The 27,183-nt window shown below is 45.1% G+C and overlaps 1 long non-coding RNA gene across 1 annotated transcript; it reads left to right on the top strand.

Moving 5' to 3' along the window:
* Window positions 1-8,615: 8,615 nt before the first annotated feature.
* LOC141249069 (uncharacterized) lies at window positions 8,616-9,796 on the top strand. Its single transcript, XR_012312034.1, has 5 exons — window positions 8,616-8,890; window positions 9,050-9,220; window positions 9,315-9,417; window positions 9,495-9,585; window positions 9,666-9,796. It is a non-coding gene; the product is annotated as an uncharacterized lncRNA (long non-coding RNA).
* Window positions 9,797-27,183: the final 17,387 nt, after the last annotated feature.

Raw genomic sequence — 27,183 nt, 5'->3', positions numbered from 1 at the left:
AGTCATTACACACAGAGGGATCTATTATATAGAGTCATTACACGCAGAGGGATCTATTACATAGAGTCATTACACGCAGAGGGATCTATTATATAGAGTCATTACACACAGAGTGATCTATTATATAGAGTCATTACACGCAGAGGGATCTATTATATAGAGTCATTACACGCAGAGGGATCTATTATACAGAGTCATTACACACAGAGGGATCTATTATATAGAGTCATTACACGCCGAGGGATCTATTATATAGACTCATTACACACAGAGGAATCTATTATATAGACTCATTACACACAGAGGGATCTATTATATAGAGTCATTACACACAAAGGGATCTATTATATAGAGTCATTACACACAGAGCGATCTATTATATAGAGTCATTACACACAGAGCGATCTATTATATAGAGTCATTACACACAGAGGAATCTATTATATAGAGTCATTACACACAGAGGGATCTATTATATAGAGTCATTACACACAGATGGATCTATTATATAGCGTCAGTACACACAGAGGGATCTATTATATAGAGTCTTTGCACACAGAGGGATCTATTATATAGAGTCATTACACACAGAGGGATCTATTCTATACAGTCATTACACAGAGGGATCTATTCTATAGAGTCATTACACCCAGAGGGATCTATTATATAGAGTCATTACACCCAGAGGGATCTATTATATAGAGTCATTACACGCAGAGCGATCTATTATATAGAGTCATTACACACAGAGGGATCTATTATATAGAGTCATTACACACAGAGCGATCTATTATATAGAGTCATTACACGCAGTGCGATCTATTATATAGAATCATTACACGCAGAGGGATCTATTATATAGAGTCATTACACTCAGAGGGATCAATTATATAGAGTCATTACACTCAGAGGGATCTATTATATAGAGTCATTACACACAGAGGGATCTATTATATAGAGTCATTACACACAGAGGGATCTATTATATAGAGTCATTACACGCAGAGGGATCTATTATATAGAGTCATTACACACAGAGCGATCTATTATATAGAGTCATTACACACAGAGGGATCTATTATATAGCGTCATTACACACAGAGCGATCTATTATATAGAGTCATTACACACAGAGGGATCTATTATATAGCGTCATTACACACAGATGGATCTATTATATAGAGTCATTACACACAGAGGGATCTATTATATAGAGTCATTACACACAGAGGGATCTATTCTATACAGTCATTACACAGAGGGATCTATTCTATAGAGTCATTACACACAGAGGGATCTATTCTATAGAGTCATTAAACGCAGAGGGATCTATTATATAGAGTCATTACACGCAGAGGGATCTATTATATAGAGTGATTACACGCAGAGGGATCTATTATATAGAGTCATTACACGCAGAGGGATCTATTATATAGCGTCATTACACGCAGAGGGATCTATTATATAGAGTCATTACACACAGAGGGATCTCTTATATAGAGTCATTACACACAGAGGGATCTATTATATAGAGTCATTACACGCAGAGGGATCTATTATATAGAGTCATTACACGCAGAGGGATCTATTATATAGAGTCTTTACACGCAGAGGGATCAATTATATAGAGTCATTACACGCAGAGGGATCTATTATATAGAGTCATTACACGCAGAGGGATCTATTATATAGAGTCATTACACACAGAGCGATCTATTATATAGAGTCATTACACACAGAGGGATCTATTATATAGCGTCATTACACACAGAGGGATCTATTATATAGAGTCATTACACACAGAGGGATCTATTATATAGAGTCATTACACACAGAGGGATCTATTCTATACAGTCATTACACAGAGGGATCTATTCTATAGAGTCATTACACACAGAGGGATCTATTCTATAGAGTCATTAAACGCAGAGGGATCTATTATATAGAGTCATTACACAGAGGGATCTATTATATAGAGTCATTACACGCAGAGGGATCTATTATATAGCGTCATTACACGCAGAGGGATCTATTATATAGAGTCATTACAGGCAGAGCGATCTATTATATAGAGTCATTACACGCAGAGCGATCTATTATATAGAGTCATTACATGCAGAGGGATCTATTATATAGAGTCATTACACGCAGAGGGATCTATTATATAGAGTCATTACACGCAGAGGGATCTATTATATAGAGTCATTACACGCAGAGGGATCTATTATATAGAGTCATTACACGCAGAGGGGTCTATTATATAGAGTCATTACACGCAGAGGGATCCATTATATAGAGTCATTACACGCAGAGCGATCTATTATATAGAGTCATTACACACAGAGGGATCTATTATATAGAGTCATTACACGCAGAGGGATCTATTATATAGAGTCATTACACGCAGAGGGATCTATTATATAGAGTCATTACACACAGAGGGATCTATTATATAGAGTCATTACACGCAGAGGGATCTATTACATAGAGTCATTACACGCAGAGGGATCTATTATATAGAGTCATTACACGCAGAGCGATCTATTATATAGAGTCATTACACGCAGAGGGATCTATTATATAGAGTCATTACACGCAGAGGGATCTATTATATAGAGTCATTACACACAGTGGGATATATTATATAGAGTCATTACCGACAGAGCGATCTATTATATAGAGTCATTACACGCAGAGGGATCTATTATATAGAGTCATTACACGCAGAGGGATCTATTATATAGAGTCATTACACGCAGAGGGATCTATTATATAGAGTCATTACACACATAGGGATCTATTATATAGAGTCATTACACACAGAGGGATCTATTATATAGAGTCATTACACACAGAGGGATCTATTATATAGAGTCATTACACACAGAGGGATCTATTCTATACAGTCATTACACAGAGGGATCTATTCTATAGAGTCATACACACAGAGGGATCTATTCTATAGAGTCATTAAACGCAGAGGGATCTATTATATAGAGTCATTACACGCAGAGGGATCTATTATATAGAGTCATTACACGCAGAGGGATCTATTATATAGAGTCATTACACGCAGAGGGATCTATTATATAGAGTCATTACACGCAGAGGGATCTATTATATAGAGTCATTACACACAGAGGGATCTATTATATAGAGTCATTACACGCAGAGGGATCTATTACATAGAGTCATTACACACAGAGGGATCTATTATATAGAGTCATTACACGCAGAGCGATCTATTATATAGAGTCATTACACGCAGAGGGATCTATTATATAGAGTCATTACACGCAGAGGGATCTATTATATAGAGTCATTACACACAGAGGGATCTATTATATAGAGTCATTACCGACAGAGGGATCTATTATATAGAGTCATTACACGCAGAGCGATCTATTATATAGAGTCATTACACGCAGAGGGATCTATTATATAGAGTCATTACACACAGAGGGATCTATTATATAGAGTCATTACACGCAGAGGGATCTATTACATAGAGTCATTACACGCAGAGGGATCTATTATATAGAGTCATTACACGCAGAGCGATCTATTATATTGAGTCATTACACGCAGAGGGATCTATTATATAGAGTCATTACACGCAGAGGGATCTATTATATAGAGTCATTACACACAGAGGGATCTATTATATAGAGTCATTACCGACAGAGGGATCTATTATATAGAGTCATTACACGCAGAAGGATCTATTATATAGAGTCATTACACGCAGAGGGATCTATTATATAGAGTCATTACACGCAGAGGGATCTATTATATAGAGTCATTACACGCAGAGGGATCTATTATATAGAGTCATTACACGCAGAGGGATCTATTATATAGAGTCATTACACGCAGAGCGATCTATTATATAGAGTCATTACATGCAAAGGGATCTATTATATAGAGTCATTACACACAGAGGGATCTATTATATAGAGTCATTACACACAGAGGGATCTATTATATAGAGTCATTACACACAGAGGGATCTATTATATAGAGTCATTACACGCAGAGGGATCTATTATATAGAGTCATTACACACAGAGGGATCTATTATATAGAGTCATTACACGCCGAGGGATCTATTATATAGAGTCATTACACACAGAGGGATCTATTATATAGAGTCATTACACACAGAGGGATCTATTATATAGAGTCATTACACACAGAGGGATCTATTATATAGAGTCATTACCGACAGAGGGATCTATTATATAGAGTCATTACACGCAGAGGGATCTATTATATAGAGTCATTACACGCAGAGGGATCTATTATATAGAGTCATTACACGCAGAGGGATCTATTATATAGAGTCATTACACGCAGAGGGATCTATTATATAGAGTCATTACACGCAGAGGGATCTATTATATAGAGTCATTACACGCAGAGGGATCTATTATATAGAGTCATTACACGCAAAGGGATCTATTATATAGAGTCATTACACACAGAGGGATCTATTATATAGAGTCATTACACACAGAGGGATCTATTATATAGAGTCATTACACACAGAGGGATCTATTATATAGAGTCATTACACACAGAGGGATCTATTATACAGAGTTATTACACACAAAGGGATCTATTATACAGAGTCATTACACACAGAGGGATCTATTATATAGAGTCATTACACACAGAGGGATCTATTATATAGAGTCATTACACACAGAGGGATCTATTATATAGAGTCATTACACGCAGAGGGATCTATTATATAGAGTCATTACACACAGAGGGATGTATTATATAGAGTCATTACACAGAGGGATCTATTATATAGAGTCATTACACACAGAGGGATCTATTATATAGAGTCATTACACACAGAGGGATCTATTATATAGAGTCATTACACACAGAGGGATCTATTATATAGAGTCATTACCGACAGAGGGATCTATTATATAGAGTCATTACACGCAGAGGGATCTATTATATAGAGTCATTACCGACAGAGGGATCTATTATATAGAGTCATTACACGCAGAGGGATCTATTATATAGAGTCATTACACGCAGAGGGATCTATTATATAGAGTCATTACACGCAGAGGGATCTATTATATAGAGTCATTACACGCAGAGGGATCTATTATATAGAGTCATTACACGCAAAGGGATCTATTATATAGAGTCATTACACACAGAGGGATCTATTATATAGAGTCATTACACACAGAGGGATCTATTATATAGAGTCATTACACACAGAGGGATCTATTATATAGAGTCATTACACACAGAGGGATCTATTATACAGAGTTATTACACACAAAGGGATCTATTATACAGAGTCATTACACACAGAGGGATCTATTATATAGAGTCATTACACACAGAGGGATCTATTATATAGAGTCATTACACACAGAGGGATCTATTATATAGAGTCATTACACACAAAGGGATCTATTATATAGAGTCATTACACACAGAGGGATCTATTATACAGAGTCATTACACACATAGGGATCTAATATATAGAGTCATTACACACAGAGGGATCTATTATATAGAGTCATTACACACAGAGGGATCTATTTCAGGTGTTTATTTCTGTTAATGTTGATGATTATGGCTTACAGCCAATGAAAACACAAAAGTCATTAACTCAGGAAATTAGAATCATTAACAGAAAACACTTGCAATGGCTTCCTAAGCATTTGAAAAGGTCCCTTAGTCTGTTTCAGTAGGCTCCACAATCATGGGGAAGACTGCTGACTTGACAGATGTCCAGAAGGCAGTCACTGACACACTCCACAAGGTCCCAGAGTCTGGAGGAAGAGTGGAGAGGCCACAATCCAAGCTGCTGGGGGTCTAGTGTGAAGTCTCCACAATCAGTGATGGTTTGGGGGGCCATGTCATCTGCTGGTGGAGGTCCACTGTGTTTTATCAAGACCAAAGTCAGCGCCGCCGTCTACCAGGACATTTTACAGCACTTCATGCTTCCCTCTGCCCACAAGCTTTATGGAGATGGAAATGTCATTCTCCAGCAGGACTTGGCCCCTGTCCACACGGCCAAAAGTACCAATACCTGGTTTACACACAACAGTATCACTGTGCTTGATTGGCAGCAAACTCGCCTGACCTTAACCCCATAGAGGATCTATTATAGAGAATCTATGGGGTATTGTCAAGAGGAAGAGGAGAGACCCCAGACCCCACAATGCAGACGAGCTGAAGGCGGCTATCAAAGCAATAACAAAGAAAGGAAAAAGTTCCAGCACCAGGCGCCTCTTCTTTAAAATCTTCAATATTTTATTTACATGTCAAGAATAAGATATCATGGGGGGACACAGCCCCTAAACGCCTGACGCGCTTCAAGCACAGTTCTTAATCATAGGCATATGAACAATACATGAAAACATCCTGATGTATCTAAATATGGAAGTAGGGGCGCTGGTAGGCTAGCTCAGTAGATCTGCTGCAAGTGGTGTGTGTCACCATAGACCACTATGTAAAGAGAATAAAATGTAAAAAACCACTGCGCTAGTATACTGAGAAGGATATGATTATAAATGGAAGAGTATTGTCGTGCTGGACTATGAACAATACCACGCACAATAACAAGAATGTGGTCATACGCCCAGCCGACAAAGGAGGGGGTATTGTCGTGCTGGACTATGAACAATACCACGCAGAATCTATGAGGCTACTAAATGACACACGGACTTATGAACCATTAAGCAATGACCCCAGCAAACAACATCTTAACGATATGAAAATCCTGATCAATAAAGGCCTTAATATGGGCTTCCTGAATAAACAAGAATTTGATTATATTAATACACCATTCCCTAGGACTGCCATCTTTTATCATCTACCAAAGATTCACAAAACCTTGGAAAATCCACCAGGCAGGCCAATTATTTCAGGGATCCAGAGCCTGACTTCGAATCTATCTAGATACGTTGATTGTCACATTCAGAAACTAGTACCCCAACTACCGGCCCACCTAAAGGACACTAAACATACTCTACAATTACTTAGTCAGATTCAATGGCAGGACCACTATATCTTGGGAACCATAGATATTACCTCACTATATACGGTAATACAACACGATAAGGGGTGCCAATCCACATGCTTTTTTCTCAAAGAACTTAGTGACATGCCAGACAACCAAATTGACTTCATCAGGGATTGTATGTTTTTTATTTTAGATCACAATTCCTTTAAATATGAACATAATTTTTATACACAGAGATGGGGGACTGCTATGGGGACCAGGTTCGCGCCCAGCTATGCAAATCTATACGTAGGCATGTGGGAACACTACAACATATACCCAAATGGAGAGCTGTGTGCGAACTTGGTCCTATGGCGCCGTTTTATAGACGATATCCTATTCATTTGGTCCGGCGATAGGCCCTCTCTGGACACATTTTTAACTGATATTAATAAAAATGATTTTTATTTAAATTTTACTTCTTCTACCAGCCAGAAAGAAATTAATTTTCTGGACCTTAACATTTTTATAAGCGGAGGACAAATATGCACTAGGACACATTTTAAACCTACGGACACTAATAGCTTTATCCATATGGACAGTTGTCATTTACCTAGTTGGCTATTAAATGTACCCAGAAGCCAATACTTGAGACTTCAGAGAAACTGCTCTCATAGCCAAGACTTTACGAATGAAGCTGTCAAACTAACACAGAAATTCCTGAGCAAAGGGTATAACGAAGAATGGCTTAATAAAACCAGAGAGGAAGTTAGTAAAATACCCCGCTCGACCATACTTACGTATAAAAAAAAGGAACCAGCTAAAAACATGATGGACATTCCTCCAATTATTACCACATACAATTCCAATGTCTACATCCTCAAAAACATCATAAAAAAACATTGGGGTATATTGAAAGATGATCAAACACTGGGGGAACAAATACCGCCATATCCTAAGTTTATATTTAGGAAAGGCAGAAATATAGGCAATAGGGTAGCACCCACAATCATACATCCACCCACTTCCCTTTCCCACAAGCCACCTGGTTTCTTTCCATGTAAAAAATGCTCGATATGTAGAACCTTAAATACCAAAAAACAAAACACCATTTCTCATGGAAAGATTGAACATTTAATAAAGGATTCCATAACTTGTACGAGTAAGGGAGTTATCTATGGGCTTAAATGTCCCTGCCAAAAACTCTATGTAGGACGCACCATCCGCCCCCTGAAAAATAGGTTGAGTGAGCATTTGCGAAATATCAGAAATAAATTTGAAGGTCACCCTTTATCTAAACACTTCAAGGATAAACATGACGGCTCTATTTTGGGAAGTGAAGTGACAGGTATACAGCTTATACAAAAAGACTGGAGAAAAGGGAACTACATCAACCAAATGTCAAGAAATGAGACAAAATGGATTTATGAATTGGACTCTTTGAAACCAAGAGGCCTCAACTGTGGGGTGGAACTGTTTGCCTTTGATTAATTACACCTACCAATCATTACTCGCCACCTAGAAGGTATTTAAAGAGGACCAGGAGACCAGATGCTATCCCTGATGAAGGATACCGTGTATCCGAAACGCGTAGGAAAGCTTTCTGGTCCTCCTCGCCGCCGGTAGCACGTGACCGCTACCTCTGACGTCACGCCAGGCCCTACACCAAGGTCCTTGCTTCCTTTCAGCGCTTCCCCGGGAAAGCGCCCGCTGCACGCCGCACGCTGCATCGTGGTGTCGGAGTCTCCGGCCGGGACTCTGACACACACCACCTCCTCCTGCATTTCTCCTCCTCCATCCAGTAGGAGATCAACGGAGAGAACACAGAGCCTTCCACGGAGCTATTCTACAACCCCTGGACACTTGTATGCCTATTTCCAAACGCTCGGGTCAACTATTAAGGTATTGAACTGTATCACTAACGGGTGCTGCTCTCTGCATTTGAGTATACACGAAGTTTTTTTCTCCCTATATCGTTTATATAAACCTCGCTCTATTTATTCATTTATTTATTTATCTACATGTCCTTATATTAACTACATACCATTACTTCCCCACCAGATATTTGTACCAGCTACCAGCTGGCAATGAATACCCCCTGATACTCCCTCTGATCTAGAGTTCAATTGCCAGGCACAACCATCCATCAAACGGGTTGCCCATCTCTACAGGACCAGTATAAAAACCAGACTAGGTCCTTGTTGACTCACTAACTAAATTGTTCTTTATCAGGTAAACCCCCTACTCTAGTGAGTACTTTAATAAGCTCTATATATTGTGCATTTTTAATATAACCTTAACTATTGTTTGTGCATTCATATTACAGGCTCTACCAGTTATCCATAATAGTACCAAGCCTCTATAACCCCACAGAACCATATATTCGTCCAGTTGGGGATTATAACCATATATAGAGTCATGTTCTTCATGTAAGCCATCTTAATAGATTCACTTCAAATCAAGACTAGATATAGCTTGCGATCTAATGTTAATTCTTTTATTACAGCACCCATTTCTACATTCTATCTAACAAGAAGTCCATACCCTTCTGTACATATTATCCTCTTCATCTCCTAACGATCTTCCTGCCATCCCAGGTAAATACATGCACAGCAGCTCTACAGCCAATCAACTTAATACAGGTCAGTAATTTTAGTCCTTATCTATTCCATTGCAGGTCCCAAAAGCTCTGGATCCCTGGAGGACTTACCAGTCATTCCACTTTTAACCCTTGACTGTATGCTAACACGCATCTAGAACGTTTTATAAGAGTGATTTATAATAAAATAAAATAACAATTTATATCCATTATTGTTTACTCTTCCATTTATAATCATATCCTTCTCAGTATACTAGCGCAGTGGTTTTTTACATTTTATCCTGATGTATCTTATTCCAATGTGTAATTCCATGGACACCTGTTACTTGTCAGGTTTAATTAACATTCATTAGAAATTCAAATCTAAGAATCAGGAGGCCTCCATAGACCATCGCCTCCATAGACCATCGCCTCCATAGACCATCACCTCCATAGGCCATCGCCTCCTTATCTCTACAGAATAAGTTTATGAAAGACCTCTCCATCTTCTTAATGTAGCATACCAGCATCTTATTCTGTATAGATAAGGAGGCGATGGTCTATGGAGGCCTCGTGATGCTTGGATTTGAATTTCTAATGAATGTTAATTAAAGTTGCACAGAGCGGGGAGACTATGTCCCTGCACCGCCCAGCGGGCGCTATGGGGCCCTTGAGCAGGAGTGGGGCCCCCGGTGCCAGCATCAGGCCCCCCCACCCATCACCGCCGCAAGTTTACTGATAAGAGACGGAGCACGGCACCCTCTCCCATCAGTCCCCTCTCTGTGACTGACGTCTCTGGCGTCATCACCTGGTGCCCGGCCTATGGGGAGGGGGGAAGCATTATACTAAAGACTCTGCCTATGGGGAGGGGGGAAGCATTATACTACAGACACTGCCTATGGGGAAAGGGGGGAGCATTATACTACAGACTCTGCCTATGGGGAGGGGGGAAGCATTATACTACAGACTCTGCCTATGGGGAGGGGGGAGCATTATACTACAGACTCTGCCTATGGGGACAAGGGGGAAGCATTATACTACAGACTCTGCCTATGGGGAGGGGGGAGCATTATACTACAGACTCTGCCTATGGGGACAAGGGAAAGCATTATACTAAACACTCTGCCTATGGGGAGGGGGGAGCATTATACTACAGACTCTGCCTATGGGGACAAGGGGGAAGCATTATACTACAGACTCTGCCTATGGGGAGGGGGGAGCATTATACTACAGACTCTACCTATGGGGACAAGGGGGAGTATTATACTAAACACTCTGCCTATGGGGAGGGGGGAGAAGTATACTACAGACTCTGCCTATGGGGACAAGGGGGAGCATTATACTAAACACTCTGCCTATGGGGAGGGGGGAAGCATTATACTAAAGACTCTGCCTATGGGGAGGGGGGAAGCATTATACTACAGACTCTGCCTATGGGGAGGGGGGAAGCATTATACTACAGACTCTGCCTATGGGGAGGGGGGAAGCATTATACTACAGACTCTGCCTATGGGGAGGGGGGAGCATTATACTACAGACTCTGCCTATGGGGAGGGGGGAAGCATTATACTACAGACTCTGCCTATGGGGAGGGTGGAGCATTATACTACAGACTCTGCCTATGGGGACAAGGGGGAGCATTATACTAAAGACTCTGCCTATGGGGAGGGGGAAGCATTATACTACAGACTCTGCCTATGGAGGTGGGAAGCACTATACTACAGACTCTGCCTATGGGGAGGGGGAAGCATTATACTATAGACTCTGCCTATGGGGAGGGGGTGCATTATACTAAAGACTCAGCCTCTGGGGAGGGGGTGCATTATACTAAAGACTCAGCCTCTGAGGAGGGGGGGGGGGCATTATACTAAAGACTCTGCCTATGGGGAGGGGGGGGGGCATTATACTAAAGACTCAGCCTATGGGGTGGGGGGGGGCATTATACTAAAGACTCTGCCTATGGGGAGGGGGGGGCATTATACTAAAGACTCTGCCTATGGGGAGGGGGGGCATTATACTAAAGACTCTGCCTATGGGGAGGGGGGGCATTATACTAAAGACTCTGCCTATGGGGAGGGGGGAGCATTATACTAAAGACTATGCCTATGGGGAGGGGGAGCATTATACTACAGACTCTGCTTATAGGGAGGGGGGGCATTATCCTAAAGACTCTGCCAATGGGGAGGGGGAGCATTATACTAAAGACTCTCCCATGGGGAGGGGGGGCATTACACTAAAGACTCTGCCTATGGGGAGGGGGGAGCATTATACTAAAGACTCTGCCTATGGGGAGGGGGCAGCATTATACTTAAGACTCTGCCTATAGGGGGGGGGGCATTGTACTAATGACTCTGCCTATGGGGAGGGGGGGAGCAAAATACTAAACACTCTGCCTATGGGGAGGGGAGAGCATTATACTAAAGACTCTGCCTATGGGGAGGGGAGGAAACATTATACTACAGACTCTGCCTATGGGGAGGGGAGAGCATTATACTAAAGACTCTGCCTATGGGAGGTGGGGAGCATTACACTAAAGACTCTGTCTATGGGGAGAGGGGGGAGCATTATACTAAAGGCTCTGCCTATGGGGGGCATTATACTACAGACGCTGCCTATGGGGAGGGGGGGGGAGCATTATACTAAAGACTCTGCGTATGGGGGGACATTATAGTACAGTCTCTGCCTATGGGGAGGGGGGAGCATTATACTACAGACTCTGCCTATGGGGAGGGGGGCATTATCCTAAAGACTCTGCTTATGGGGAGGGGGTGCATTATACTAAAGGCTCTCCTGTGGGGAGGGGGGAGCATTACACTAAAGACTATGCCTATGGGGAGGGGGGCATTATACTAAAGACTCTGCCTATGGGGAGAGGGGAGCAGTATACTAAAGACTCTGCCTATGGGAGGGGGGAGCATTACACTAAAGACTCTGTCTATGGGGAGAGGGGGGGAGCATTATACTAAAGGCTCTGCCTATCGGGGGCATTATACTACAGACGCTGCCTATGGGGAGGGGGGAGCATTATACTAAAGACTCTGCGTATGGGGGGACATTATAGTACAGCCTCTGCCTATGGGGAGGGGGGGAGCATTATACTACAGACTCTGCCTATGGGGAGGGGGGCATTATCCTAAAGACTCTGCTTATGGGGAGGGGGTGCATTATACTAAAGACTCTCCTATGGGGAGGGGGGAGCATTACACTAAAGACTATGCCTATGGGGAGGGGGGCATTATACTAAAGACTCTGCCTATGGGGAGAGGGGAGAGCATTATACTAAAGACTCTGCCTATGGGGAGGGGGGAGCATTATACTAAAGACTCTGCCTATAGGGGGGGGGCATTGTACTAATGACTCTGCCTATGGGGAGGGAGGGAATTATACTAAAGACTCTGCCTATGGGGAGAGATGGGAGCATTATACTAAACACTCTGCCTATGGGGAGGGAGGGAATTATACTAAAGACTCTGCCTATGGGGAGAGATGGGAGCATTATACTAAACACTCTGCCTATGGGGAGGGGAGAGCATTATACTAAAGACTCTGCCTATGGGGAGAGGGGGGGAGCATTATACTAAAGGCTCTGCCTATGGGGGACATTATACTACAGACGCTGCCTATGGGGAGGGGGGGAGCATTATACTAAAGACTCTGCGTATGGGGGGACATTATAGTACAGTCTCTGCCTATGGGGAGGGGGGAGCATTATACTACAGACTCTGCCTATGGGGAGGGGGGCATTATCCTAAAGACTCTGCTTATGCGGAGGGGGTGCATTATACTAAAGACTCTCCTATGGGGAGGGGGGAGCATTACACTAAAGACTATGCCTATGGGGAGGGGGGCATTATACTAAAGACTCTGCCTATGGGGAGAGGGGAGAGCATTATACTAAAGACTCTGCCTATGGGGAGAGGGGAGAGCATTATACTAAAGACTCTGCCTATGGGGAGGGGGGGGGGGCATTATCCTAAAGCTTCTGCCTATGGGGAGGGGGTGCATTATACTAAAGACTCTCTTATGGGGAGGGGGGCATTACACTAAAAACTCTGGGGGCTATCATACTGTGTGGGATATAATGTGGGGTCTTGGCGCAGTGTGGGGGCCATCATACAGTGTGGGAGATAATGTGGGGTCTTTGCACAGTGTTGGAGCCATCAGTTTGGGGGCTACTAAGGGGTCAGTATACTGTGTGTTGGGTACTATACAGTGAGGGGGCATTATACTGTGTATAGGAGAGGATCATACTGTGTATAGAGGAGCTGTACATGGGGGGAGACTCAGGACATTATTAAATCTTAAGTGGACACTTATCGTTATAGGGGAACTCATGTTATGACTGTCAGAGGGGCACACAGAGGGCATTATTACTTTCTAGGGGGCACAATGTGGGCACTGTTTTCTAGGGCACTTGCACAGTCCATTACTATATTCTAGAGGGTTGTTTTATCATCTTGAGGGCACAGCAGGTGCAGTAATAGGGACACGGCGGCAGCGGCTCAGTATTGGGGTATCAGCAGGATGAGGGGTCTGTGCAGGTTGGGAATAGATGGGGACGGGGCCTGAAATGTAAGGAGTCAAATGTGTCTTTGTTGTGATCTCTGCGGACCTGAGACTCTGAGTCCTGGATGGAGAAGTTGTCGTGTCGGTCTGGGCCAGATGGAAAAGACGGGAAAAGTGAACAATTTAATCAGAAAGAACGTCAGCTGTAAGTCATTATATATAACCGTGCTGTGATCTCTTATATGTTCTGCAGGACTGGTCTCTATCAATATATGTCACCATATGGCGGTAATATCAGTGCTGGTCTTTGTATAGAGATTCTTTTCAGTAACAGCGCGGTCATCTGCTGAGGTTCTCCTCCATCCACTATCTTGGTTCACCACCATAGTTATAGTCAGGGTTACCTGGTTAGGGGTCCACTCAGAAGTTTCGCCGAACCGAAACCCCTAGCTACGCCTCTGGAAATATCAGTTTGAAATATGGAGAACATAACCTCAAATTTTTTATCATTATGTGAACTATGACGCCACAAGGCTGCCAACTTATTTGTGAAGGAATCTATTGTTGCGAACTTGGATCAGAATGTGCAAAGCATTAAAGAGATTTTTTGGTATCTTGGAAAAACAGACCCCTCAACATCTGAAAACGTGGTGGGACGCAGTCACACTGGAGAAATATATTGATCATCGTATGGTTCCTAGAGGACCGCGCCTTAAGAAGGTAACTATTACAGTATACAATGAGACGTTTTTAGAAAGATGGAATGATGTATTAAGCGACTGTTCTATCAAATTGATGTCTTTAATCGTTTCTGAGGAGTCTGCAAAACTAAAACGGCTTGAGAGCTCCATAAAGGAGACTGAGACCTCTTTAATGAAATTTGTCAAACATACAGAATATGATAGTTTCAACAAGCGCTTACATCGAAAAATTGACGATCTTGAAAATTCCATCATGACTATGTAAAAAAGGCCAAATTTAACCGTGATTGTCAGGACTACGAATCCGATACGGTATATGCCTGAAGGAAATCAACTCCGAGAAGACCCAGGTCTATACTTAAAAATAAGAGTAATCCGGACCGAAGGTGGAACATATGAGTGGACTTACTGAATTACAGGACTTTGCAGTTTTAGATCTGTCAGCTTGTGTACTATCTGAGGCTGTATTGAAAAAAGCTCTGAGTTTTGTGCCATCATGCAGAGCTAACCTTTTTCAGACAATACGTGATATAAATAGGTTTGTGAAGGCTTCTGACTATTAAATGACATTTCTGTAAAGATGAATGTTCAGAAACTGCATTTGATGTTAAAGATGATCAAATTCAAGATACTGCTGTGGCTGAGGTTGTTCCTTTGTCCGCCATCGTCGGTGAACAAATTATGTTATCCACTTTCTTGGAATTAGATACAACTTCCAATGCTAGGGTGTCGGACATGGAACAAATAGATGATACTATTGTGACTAATCCATTTTATTATCTGGTAGCATCTCGTCTTCCAGCTATGAATATGTTCCAAACAGTTATGGAGAATGAGGTAATTAATTTATTAAAATCTGATGCGGTTTATATGGATAATATGATTACACAGGAAAAACAGGCATGTAAGGAGTTAAGTGATAATTCCTATATAGTCATTAGGTCTGCTGATAAGGGGGGGATCATGGTGGTGTTAGACAGGACTTTATACCAAAAGGAAATTTTGTCTATGTTGTCAGACACTGCCACTTACCGCCCCCTACACAGCGATCCAGATTACGCTGTATTCTTGGGGAGGGACGGGCATTGGGGGCTATTTCTAAAAAGACATCAGAATATTTATACAGTACAGACCAAAAGTTTGGACACACCTTCTCATTTAAAGATTTTTCTGTATTTTCATGACTATGAAAATTGTACATTCACACTGAAGGCATCAAAACTATGAATTAACACATGTGGAATTATATACTTAACAAAAAAGTGTGAAACAACTGAAAATATGTCTTATATTCTAGGTTCTTCACAGTAGCCACCTTTTGCTTTGATGGCTGCTTTGCACACTCTTGGCATTCTCTTGATGAGTTTCAAGAGGTAGTCACCGGAAATGGTTTTCACTTCACAGGTGTGCCCTGTCAGGTTTAATAAGTGGGATTTCTTGCCTTATAAATGGGGTTGGGACCATCAGTTGTGTTGTGCAGAAGTCTGGTGGATACACAGCTGATAGTCCTACTGAACAGACTGTTAGAATTTGTATTATGGCAAGTAAAAAGCAGCTAAGAAAAACGAGTGGCCATCATTACTTTAAGAAATGAAGGTCAGTCAGTCCGAAAAATTGGGAAACTTTGAAAGTGTCCCCAAGTGCAGTTGCAAAAACCATCAAGAGCTACAAAGAAACTGGCTCACATGAGGACCGCCTCAGGAAAGGAAGACCAAGAGTCACCTCTGCTTCTGAGGATAAGTTTATCTGAGTCACCAGCCTCAGAAATCGCAGGTTAACAGCAGCTCAGATTAGAGACCAGGTCAATGCCACACAGAGTTCTAGCAGCACACACCTCTCTACAACAACTGTTAAGAGGAGACTTTGTGCAGCAGGCCTTCATGGTAAAATAGCTGCTAGGAAACCACTGCTAAGAACCGGCAACAAGCAGAAGAGACTTTTTTGGGCTAAAGAACACAAAGAATGGACATTAGACCAGTGGAAATCTGTGCTTTGGTCTGATGAGTCCAAATTTGAGATCTTTGGTTCCAACCACCGTGTCTTTGTGCGACGCAGAAAAGGTGAACGGATGGACTCTACATGCCTGGTTCCCACCGTGAAGCATGGAGGAGGAGGTGTGATGGTGTGGGGGGCTTTGCTGGTGACACTGTTGGGGATTTATTCAAAATTGAAGGCATACTGAACCAGCATGGCTACCACAGCATCTTGCAGCGGCATGCTATTCCATCCGGTTTGCGTTTATTTTGACCATCATTTATTTTTCAACAGGACAATGACCCCAGACATACCTCCAGGCTGTGTAAGGGCTATTTGACCAAGAGCAAGAGTGATGGGGTGCTACGCCAGATGACCTGGCCTCCACAGTCACCAGACATGAACCCAATCGAGATGGTTTGAGGTGAGCTGGACCGCAGAGTGAAGGAAAAAGGGCCAACAAGTGCTAAGCATCTCTGGGAACTCCTTCAAGATTGTTGGAAGACCATTTCCGGTGACTACCTCTTGAAGCTCATCAAGAGAATGCCAAGAGTGTGCAAAGCAGTCATCAAAGCAAAAGGTGGCTACTGTGAAGAACCTAGAATATAAGACATATTTTCAGTTGTTTCACACTTTTTTGTTAAGTATATAATTCCACATGTGTTAATTCATAGTTTTGATGCCTTCAGTGTGAATGTACAATTTTCATAGTCATGAAAATACAGAAAAATCTTTAAATGAGAAGGTGTGTCCAAACTTTTGGTCTGTACTGTATGTTGAAAAACCTATATGTCCTGTGTTTCATGCCCTCCCTAAAGCCCCCGTCTCACATAGCGAGATCGCTGCTGTGTCACGGTTTTGGTGACTCACCAGCGACCTCACCAGCGATGTCGCTATGTGTGACACTTTGCAGCGATCAGGCCCCTGCTGTGAGGTCGCTGATCACTGCAAAGTGTCCTGTGTGTGACCAGCGGGAGCAGCGATCAGGCTGGTAACTATGGTAAACATCGGGTTACTAGGGGCACACACGCACTTAGTAACCCGCTGTTTATCATGGTTAGGAGCCTGCTAAAGTGAGCGGTAACCTCCCGCTCACTGTAGCAGAGTGGTAACCATGATAAACAACGGGTTACTAGGAGCGCGTGTGCCCCTAGTAACCCGATGTTTACCATAGTTACCAGCCTGCTCCTGCTTCAGCAGGCTCGTAACCAGGAGCAGGACATCGTGGAAAGATTCTTTCCACGATGTCGCTGCTCCCCTGATCGTTGGTGAGCCTGCCTGTTTGACAGCTCACCAGCGACCACATAGCGACGCTGCAACGATCCCTGACAGGTCGTATCGTTGTCGGGATCGTTGCAGCGTCGCTAAGTGTGACGGGGCCTTAAGTTGCACAAAGCTCAATGTCCCCCTCCTTATCGTCTGATTGTTGCAGGAATAGGCAGTTTGAATGAGAGATTATCTACATGGGTGGATAAGAAATTGCAGCCAATAGTAAATTGCATGGTAGGTTTTATTAAAAACACAAAACATTTATTGTCTAATATCAGAAATGTTACTTGGTTGCATGACTACTCATGGAAAACATTTGATGTTGTCTCTCTATATTCCTGTATTCTGCACAAATTGGCCGCGGCAGCCATAAGTGACGCTTTGTTTCAGACTAACATGTATCCAGCGGATACAAATAAATGTATTATTATGGCAGCTCAACATCTATTGGTTACCAATTATTTTAAGTTTGATATATCATATTACATACTGTAGCATCGGCTTCTCTGCCCCCTGCCAGGCAGAGACGCCGTCCCACTCACCTCCTCACTCCCCGTGCTCCCCGCTCTGCGTCCTCCAGCGCTCCTCTTCCTGCTGCCGGCGCGCCGTCCTAAGGAGTCCCCGGCCAATTGCCGAGGGTCCTCCCATATATAAGGCACCTCCTCCAAAATGGAGGGGCCCGAGCAATGTTGTTGCACAGTGTTTCTGACCTCTGCTTCAGCCCTCAGGTCCCGCTGCTAGCCTGACTACTAGTCCTGCCCGCCAGCCTGTTACCTGCCTGTTTCCTGCCTGTTACCTGCCGTGCCTGCCAGCCAGTTCACCTGGGAGCACTTGCCTGTTACCTGCCGTGCCTGCCAGCCCGCTCACCTGGGAGCACTTGCCTGTTGCCTGCCTGTTACCTGCCGTGCCTGCCAGTCCGCTCACCTGGGAGCACTTGCCTGTTGCCTGCCTGTTACCTGCCGTGCCTGCCTGCTCACCTGGGAGCACTTGCCTGTGACCTGCCTGTTACCTGCCGTGCCTGCCTGCTCACCTGGGAGCACTTGCCTGTGACCTGCCTGTTACCCGCTTGTCACTTGCCGTGACCACCTAGAGACTCCTGCCGTCACTTGCCGTGACCACCTGCCAGCCCACCTAGAGACTCCTGCCGTCACTTGCCGTGTCTACCTGATAGCCTACCTGGAGGCTTCTGCTCGCCAGCCCGCCTGCTGTGCCTACCTGCTATTCCGGTCAGTCCCTGCCATCTGTACCATGGGAGTCACCTGCTCCCTTACAAGGTCGTCCCCAGAGTAGCACCTGGTCCCTCGGCTCGGTCCCTCCCTGGTCACGGAGTTGTTAGCCGCCGTACGACCAGGGTCGGTCCGGGTTGATACTTAGTTACGCCCCTCTGGGTCCCACCTTGCACCGTAGCACAGAGGTTCCACCTCTCGGACCCGGAACAGTTTGCTCGGGCCATGGAACCTGGTGGCCCCCAAGCCCCCTCGCTTATGGACCTGTACCAGGAGGTTTCTCGTCAGAGATCCCAACAGGAGACCATTCTGAACTACTTGCGGAATGTCAACTCCCGACTGGACACGCTGTCTGTCCCACCTGTATCCACCTCGAGTCGTGTGACTTCTGCGACGGCAGCACCACTGCCCACCAATACCACGGCATCCAGCCCTGGACCCCGGCTCTCGGCACCTCCACATTTTGCTGGCAACCCCACCTTAGCTCGAGGTTTCATAAACCAGTGCACCCTGCACTTCGAACTTTTGGCACATCAGTTCATCTCCGACCGGGCCAAGGTGGCATTCATCATGTCCCATCTCACTGGGGAAGCACTGGCATGGCTAAACCCCCTGTGGGAGAGAGGGGATCCCCTGGTGTCCGATCTATCGTCTTTCCTCGCTGCTTTTCCGAAAGTCTTTGATGAACCAGGACGAAAATCCTCTTCAGCCTCCTCTCTGCTACGTCTCCGCCAAGAGAGTCTCACAGTGGGCCAATATGCCATACGGTTCCGTACCCTCGCTTCTGAGCTTGCCTGGGACAACGAGGCTCTGGTGTCCGTCTTCTGGGAGGGTCTTTCCGGTCGGATTAAGGACGAGTTAGCCGGTCGGGACATTCCTACCACCCTGGATGACCTGGTGTCACTAGCTACCCGGATTGACATCCGTTTCCAAGAACGTACCAAAGAGACTACCCGGGAGAGAAAGTTTCCTCGCCTTGCTCCTACTTTCCAGAGACCTGCCTCTCAACCAGTCACTCCCCAGGCGCACTCGCCCGAACCTATGCAGATCGATCAGACCAAGATGGTCAAATCTCGCCAAGAGTCACGCCGAGCCGAGGGGAGCTATTTCTATTGTGGCAGTAAGGAGCACTTCATCCTTTCCTGCCCGGAGAAGCCGGGAAACTCCAGTGTCTAGGACCACTCGGGGAGGTCGTCCTAGGCAAAAGTAAGCCCTCTCCATCCCTGACTTTGTCTGTCTCTATCTCCTGGGGAGAGAACCGTCACTTTGAAATTGCTCATCTGGATTCTGGAGCTGCTGGAAACCTCATTTCCCAGTCCCTGGTAGAGAGATACCGGATTCCCACCAAACCTCTGGCTGAACCATTGTCAGTCGCCTCCGTGGATGGAAGACTCCTTCCGGTGACCATCCTGCTCGTCACTCAACCCATAACCCTGCAGGTGGGAATGCTGCACTCTGAGAAGATCTCCTTCCATGTGCTGTCCGGACTCTCTTACTCCCTGTTGCTAGGTCTACCCTGGCTCCAGACACATGAACCTGTGCTGAACTGGCAATCCGGTGAAGTACTCCGGTGGGGGCAGGACTGCCATAGGACCTGCCTGGTTCTGGTTCGCCCGGCTTGTCCTCCACCTACCCCGGCTAATTTACCCGGTCATCCGGCACCTTACTGGTCCTATGCAGATGTCTTCGGTAAAAAGGAAGCAGAGACACTGCCACCTCATAGGCGTTATGATTGCCCGATCGATCTGGTACCCGGCGCCACTCCACCCCGTGGGCGTATTTACCCGTTTGTCGTCGGCCGAAACCCGGGCCATGTCGGAGTACATCGAGGAGAATCTGTCCAGGGGATTCATCCAGAAATCTACCTCCCTGGCTGGAGCCGGATTCTTCTTCGTCAAGAAGAAAGATGGTTCATTACGCCCCTGTATTGACTATAGAGGACTCACCCAAATCACGGTAAAGAACAAATACCCCCTGCCGCTCATCTCCGAGTTGTTTGACCGTCTTAAGGGAGCTAGGATATTTACCAAGCTGGATCTACGTGGGGCGTATAACCTGGTCCGGATCCGTCAAGGAGACGAGTGGAAGTCGGCATTCAATACCCGGGACGGTCACTATGAATACCGTGTGATGCCCTTCGGTCTCTGCAATGCTCCTGCCGTCTTCCAAGAATTGGTCAACGACATCTTCCGTGATCTTCTTTACTCTTGCGTGGTGTTGTACCTGGACAATATTTTGGTCTTCTCTCCGGATCTTCCCACACACCAGAGGGATGTTCGTCAGGTCCTGCTCAGGCTCAGGCAGAATCACCTCTATGCAAAGTTCGAGAAGTGCCTCTTCGAGCAGACCTCTCTTCCTTTCCTGGGCTATGTTATCTCCCAGACAGGCCTACGAATGGATCGCAAGAAGCTCTCTGCTGTCCTAAAGTGGCCCCGTCCGGAGGGGTTGAAGGCGATTCAGCGATTCCTGGGCTTCGCCAACTACTATCGTCTCTTCATCCCGCACTTCTCTTCCCGGACTGCTCCCATATCTGCGCTCACCCGTAAGGGAGCAAATCCCAAGGAATGGTCGCCCGAAGCTGAGGAGGCCTTCCTTTCCTTAAAGCAAGCCTTCTCCTCTGCCCCAGTGCTGCACCATCCGGACTGCAACAAACAGTTCTACTTGGAGGTTGATGCTTCCTCCTCCGGAGCCGGAGCTGTGCTCACCCAAAAGTCTTCATCCGGGAGAATGGTAACCTGCGGCTTCTTCTCCAAACTCTTCTCCTCGTCTGAGCGCAACTACTCCATAGGATACCGAGAACTCTTAGCCGTTAAATTGGCGCTGGAGGAGTGGCGTTACCTGCTTGAAGGGGCTCTATACCCGGTGATCATCTATACGGATCACAAAAACCTGGCATATCTCCAGAATGCCCAAAGACTCAATCCGCGTCAGGCCCGGTGGTCTTTCTTCTTCGCCCGCTTCGACTTCGTGCTACATTTCCGCCCGGCAGACAAGAATGTCAAAGCCGACGCCTTGTCCCGATCCTTCCTGTCCTCCGATCAAGAGGAGGAGCCTATGCACATCATCGACCCCTCCAAAGTGATGAATGTGGCCCCCTTGGATCTGACTCGTCTTCCGACGGTAAGACGTTTGTAGCGGTACCAGATCGTGAGAAGGTTCTTCACTGGGGTCATTCATCTAAACTAGCTGGCCAAAAGAAGACCTTCCTACTCATTACCCGGCATTACTGGTGGCCTACCCTGCGCAAGGATGTGGTAGACTTCGTCTCGGCCTGTTCGTCCTGTGCCCGCAACAAAGTTCCCAGACATCTTCCAGCCGGTCGCCTCCTGCCTCTTCCCGTACCTGCTGCCCCGTGGCAGCACATTGCCATGGACTTTATTACGGATCTCCCTGTTTCTGCCGGTTGTACTGTCATTTGGGTGGTCGCCGACCGCTTCTCTAAGATGGCCCACTTCATTCCTCTGCCTAGTCTCCCGTCTGCATCGGAGCTGGCCAAGGATTTTTTCCGCCATATCTTCCGTCTCCATGGCCTACCCCTCCACATTGTGTCCGATCGAGGGGTTCAGTTCACCTCACGTTTCTGGAGAGCTACCTGTAAGCTACTGGATGTCACCCTGGATTTCTCCTCCGCCTACCATCCACAGTCCAATGGCCAAGTGGAGCGTATCAACCAAATCTTACCAGCTACCTCCGGCACTTTGTTAACGCTCACCATACCAATTGGGTGGAGCTCCTACCATGGGCCAATTTCTGCTACAACAACCATGAGAGCGAATCTACTTCTAAATCCCCGTTCTTTGTGGTCCACGGTCAACATCCCGGGATTCCGTTTCCCATATCCGCCTCGGTGGACAACCCTGCCGCGGAGGCTCTTGTCAGCAAATTCTCCACCATTTGGGAAAATACTAGGTCCGCACTTCTTCAGTCCTCCGAGCGGATGAAGAGACATGCTGACAAGAGACGTCTGGATCCGCCTCAATTCCGCCCGGGAGATAAAGTCTGGCTCTCTTCCAAAAATGTCCGACTTAAAATACCCTCCTATAAGTTGGGTCCTCGGTTTATCGGTCCATTTGAAGTTCTCAAACAAATCAACCCAGTGGCCTACAAATTAAAACTCCCGGCCACCTTACGGATTCCCAACTCCTTCCACGTATCTCTCCTCAAACCAGCTGTGTTTAACTCTTTCTCCAACAATGCAGGTACTCCCCCTGCTCCGGTTTCCGCTGAGGACGTTTTTGAGGTAGAGAACATTTTGGCCACTAAGAGGGTAAGAGGAAAGACCCTTTTTCTAGTGGATTGGAAGGGGTTTGGCCCAGAGGAGAGAACTTGGGAACCCAGGGAGAACATTCATGCCCCGCTTCTCCTTGAAAAATTCCTTTCTGGCCTAAAAAAGAGGGGGCGTAAAGGGGGGGGGGTACTGTAGCATCGGCATCTCTGCCCCCTGCCAGGCAGAGACGCCGTCCCACTCACCTCCTCGCTCCCCGCTCTGCGTTCACCAGCGCTCCTCTTCCTGTCGCCGGCGCGCGCAGCTCCCCGGGCACTGTGCTTAGGGCGCGTGCGCTCCCTCCCTCTTAAAGGGGCCGCGCGCACTGTCCTAAGGAGTAAGGAGTCCCCGGCCAATTGCCAAGGGTCCTCCCATATATAAGGCACCTTCTCCAAAATGGAGGGGCCCGAGCAATTTTGTTGCACAGTGTTTCTGACCTCTGCTTCAGCCCTCTGGTCCCGCTGCTAGCCTGACTTCCAGTCTTGCCCGCCAGCCTGTTACCTGCCTGTTACCTGCCTGTTACCTGCCGTGCCTGCCAGCCCGCTCACCTGGGAGCACTTGCCTGTTACCTGCCGTGCCTGCCAGCCCGCTCACCTGGGAGCACTTGCCTGTGACCTGCCTGTTACCCGCTTGTCACTTGCCGTGACCACCTAGAGACTCCTGCCATCACTTGCCGTGACCACCTGCCAGCCCACCTAAAGACTCCTGCCGTCACTTTCCGTGACCACCTAGAGACTCCTGACATCACTTGCCGTGACCACCTGCCAGCCCACCTAGAGACTCCTGCCATCACTTGCCGTGTCTACCTGATAGCCTACCTGGAGGCTTCCGCTCGCCAGCCCGCCTGCTGTGCCTACCTGCTGTTCCGGTCAGTCCCTGCCATCTGTACCGTGGGAGTCACCTGCTCCCTTACAAGGTCGTCCCCAGAGTAGCACCTGGTCCCTCGGCTCGGTCCCTCCCTGGTCACGGAGTCGTTAGCCGCCGTACGACCAGGGTCGGTCCGGGTTGATACTTAGTTACGCCCCTCTGGGTCCCTCCTTGCACCGTAGCAACCCGGAACACATACAAGTACAAGGTTGTCCAATGGGGGTGAATTTTTCACCCTCACTGGCTAATATTTACATGGCTCAGTGGGAAAGACAGTTTATACATAAAAAAAAACAAAAACCTGGAGGTCTGAACTGAAACGTAAATTGATGTGCATGCAAAATGTAAATGCATGTTCACACAAGGCCATTAGACAGAGAAAAACCATAGACAAAAAAAATACCCAAATAACTGGAAGTAAATGGATAGATTACGAATCCATGTTTAGAACATTTGGTGTGGTGTGGGAGATACATTGACGACGTTATTATTATATGGTGAGGTTCCACCGATGTGTCCCCCCACACTCCTTTGTCTGACTCCCCCAAATATCTGAATGGTAATCGGGCAAACATTAGATTCACCTTTGAGGTTCATGGTGGAAAAGCTCCTTATTTAGATGTTGTTCTGATAGGTAATGCAGAATCAGGCGCTATTCACACCACCCTATTTAGGAAACCAATAAGTGGCAATTCTGTTTTACATGCGGGTAGTTGCCATCCTCCATATGTGATATGGAATTTGCCAATAGGGGAGTTGGTGCGGGCTAAAAGGCTTGTGTTCCACGGATCAAGCATTAATTAGAGAAAACAAAAGGATTGAAAGAAGATTAAAAAACAGAGGTTACAAAAAATGGAGGCTACAAAGGGCGGATACTTTGGTAAAGGAGAGAGCTAGGGAGTCCCTGCTTGGTGATGGAAGCCGTGTAGATAGGGTTAATGCACAGAATATACTTACGGCTGCCAAACCTGAAAGTACTGCCAATCGACGGGGATTATCGGGACTTTCCAAACATTTTCAGGAGAACCATAATGGAGATATCAGCTCCATTAGAGTTAAAGGTATAAAGAGAGTTAGGAAGCCGGCCCGGTGCTACATTAAGAAGATGGAGAGGTCTTTCATAAACTTATTCTTTATAGATAAGGAGGCGATGGTCTATGGAGGCGATGGTCTATGGAGGCGATGGTCTATGGAGGCGATGGTCTATGGAGGCGATGGTCTATGGAGGCCTCCTGATTCTTGGATTCGAATTTCTAATGAATGTTAATTAAACCTGACAAGTAACAGGTGTCCATGGATTTACACATTGGAATAAGATACATCAGGATGTTTTCATGAATTGTTCATATGCCTATGATTAAGAACTGTGCTTGAAGCGCGTCAGGCGTTTAGGGGCTGTGTCCCCCCAAAATATTTTATTCTAGTTTATTTTATTTTAATCCCCCTTTCCCTGCTCCTAATCTGATGCTGCTATCAAAGCCACCTGGGCTTCCATAACCGTCAGAAGAGCCACAGGCTGATCCCTCCATGCCACAGGCCGATCCCTCCATGCCACAGGCTGATCCCTCCATGCCACAGGCTGATTCCTCCATGCCACATTGATGCACAAAGAGCTGACCAAGTATTGAGGCATTTACTGAACAGACATTTCAGATTTTAAAAACATTTTTCAAGCTGTTGTTATAAAGTATTCTAATTTACTGAGATAATGACTTCTGTGTTTTCATTGGCTGTAAGAAATAGATCGCTCTGTGTGTAATGACTCTATATAATAGATTCCTCTGTGCGTAATGACTCTATGTAATAGATCCCTCTGTGCGTAATGACTCTATATAATAGATCGCTCTGTGTGTAATGACGCTATATAATAGATCCCACTGTGTGTAATGACTCTATATAATAGATCCCTCTGTGTGTAATGTCTCTATATAATAGATCCCTCTGTGTGTAATGACTCTATAGAATAGATCCCTCTGTGTATAATGACTCTACATAATAGATCCCTCTGTGTGTAATGACTCTATATAATAGATCCCTCTGTGTGTAATGACTCTATATAATAGATCCCTTTGTGTGTAATGACTCTATATAATAGATCCCTCTGTGTGTAATGACTCTATATAATAGATCGCTCTGCGTGTAATGACTCTATATAATAGATCGCTCTGCTTGTAATGACTCTATATAATAGATCCCTGTGTGTAATGACTCTATATAACAGATCCCTCTGTGTGTAATGACTCTATATAATAGATCCCTCTGTGTGTAATGACTCTATATAATAGATCGCTCTGCGTGTAATGAATCTATATAATAGATCCGTGTGTGTAATGACTCTATATAACAGATCCCTCTGTGTGTAATGACTCTATATAATAGATCCCTCTGTGTGTAATGACTCTATATAATAGATCCTTCTGTGTGTAATGACTCTATATAATAGATCCCTCTGTGTGTAATGACTCTATATAATAGATCCCTTTGTGTGTAATGACTCTATATAATAGATCCCTCTGTGTGTAATGACTCTATATAATAGATCCCTTTGTGTGTAATGACTCTATATAATAGATCCCTCTGTGTGTAATGACTCTATATAATAGATCGCTCTGCGTGTAATGACTCTATATAATAGATCGCTCTGCTTGTAATGACTCTATATAATAGATCCCTGTGTGTAATGACTCTATATAACAGATCCCTCTGTGTGTAATGACTCTATATAATAGATCCCTCTGTGTGTAATGACTCTATATAATAGATCGCTCTGCGTGTAATGAATCTATATAATAGATCCGTGTGTGTAATGA

This window comes from Phyllobates terribilis, unplaced genomic scaffold, assembly GCF_046119375.1.
Source record: "Phyllobates terribilis strain yellow unplaced genomic scaffold, ASM4611937v1 Scaffold_2__4_contigs__length_985480577, whole genome shotgun sequence".
In the NCBI taxonomy this organism is placed as follows: Eukaryota; Metazoa; Chordata; class Amphibia; order Anura; family Dendrobatidae; genus Phyllobates; species Phyllobates terribilis.
The sequence above is the reverse complement of the archived record's forward strand: the minus strand, read 5'-3'. Positions and strand labels throughout refer to the sequence as shown.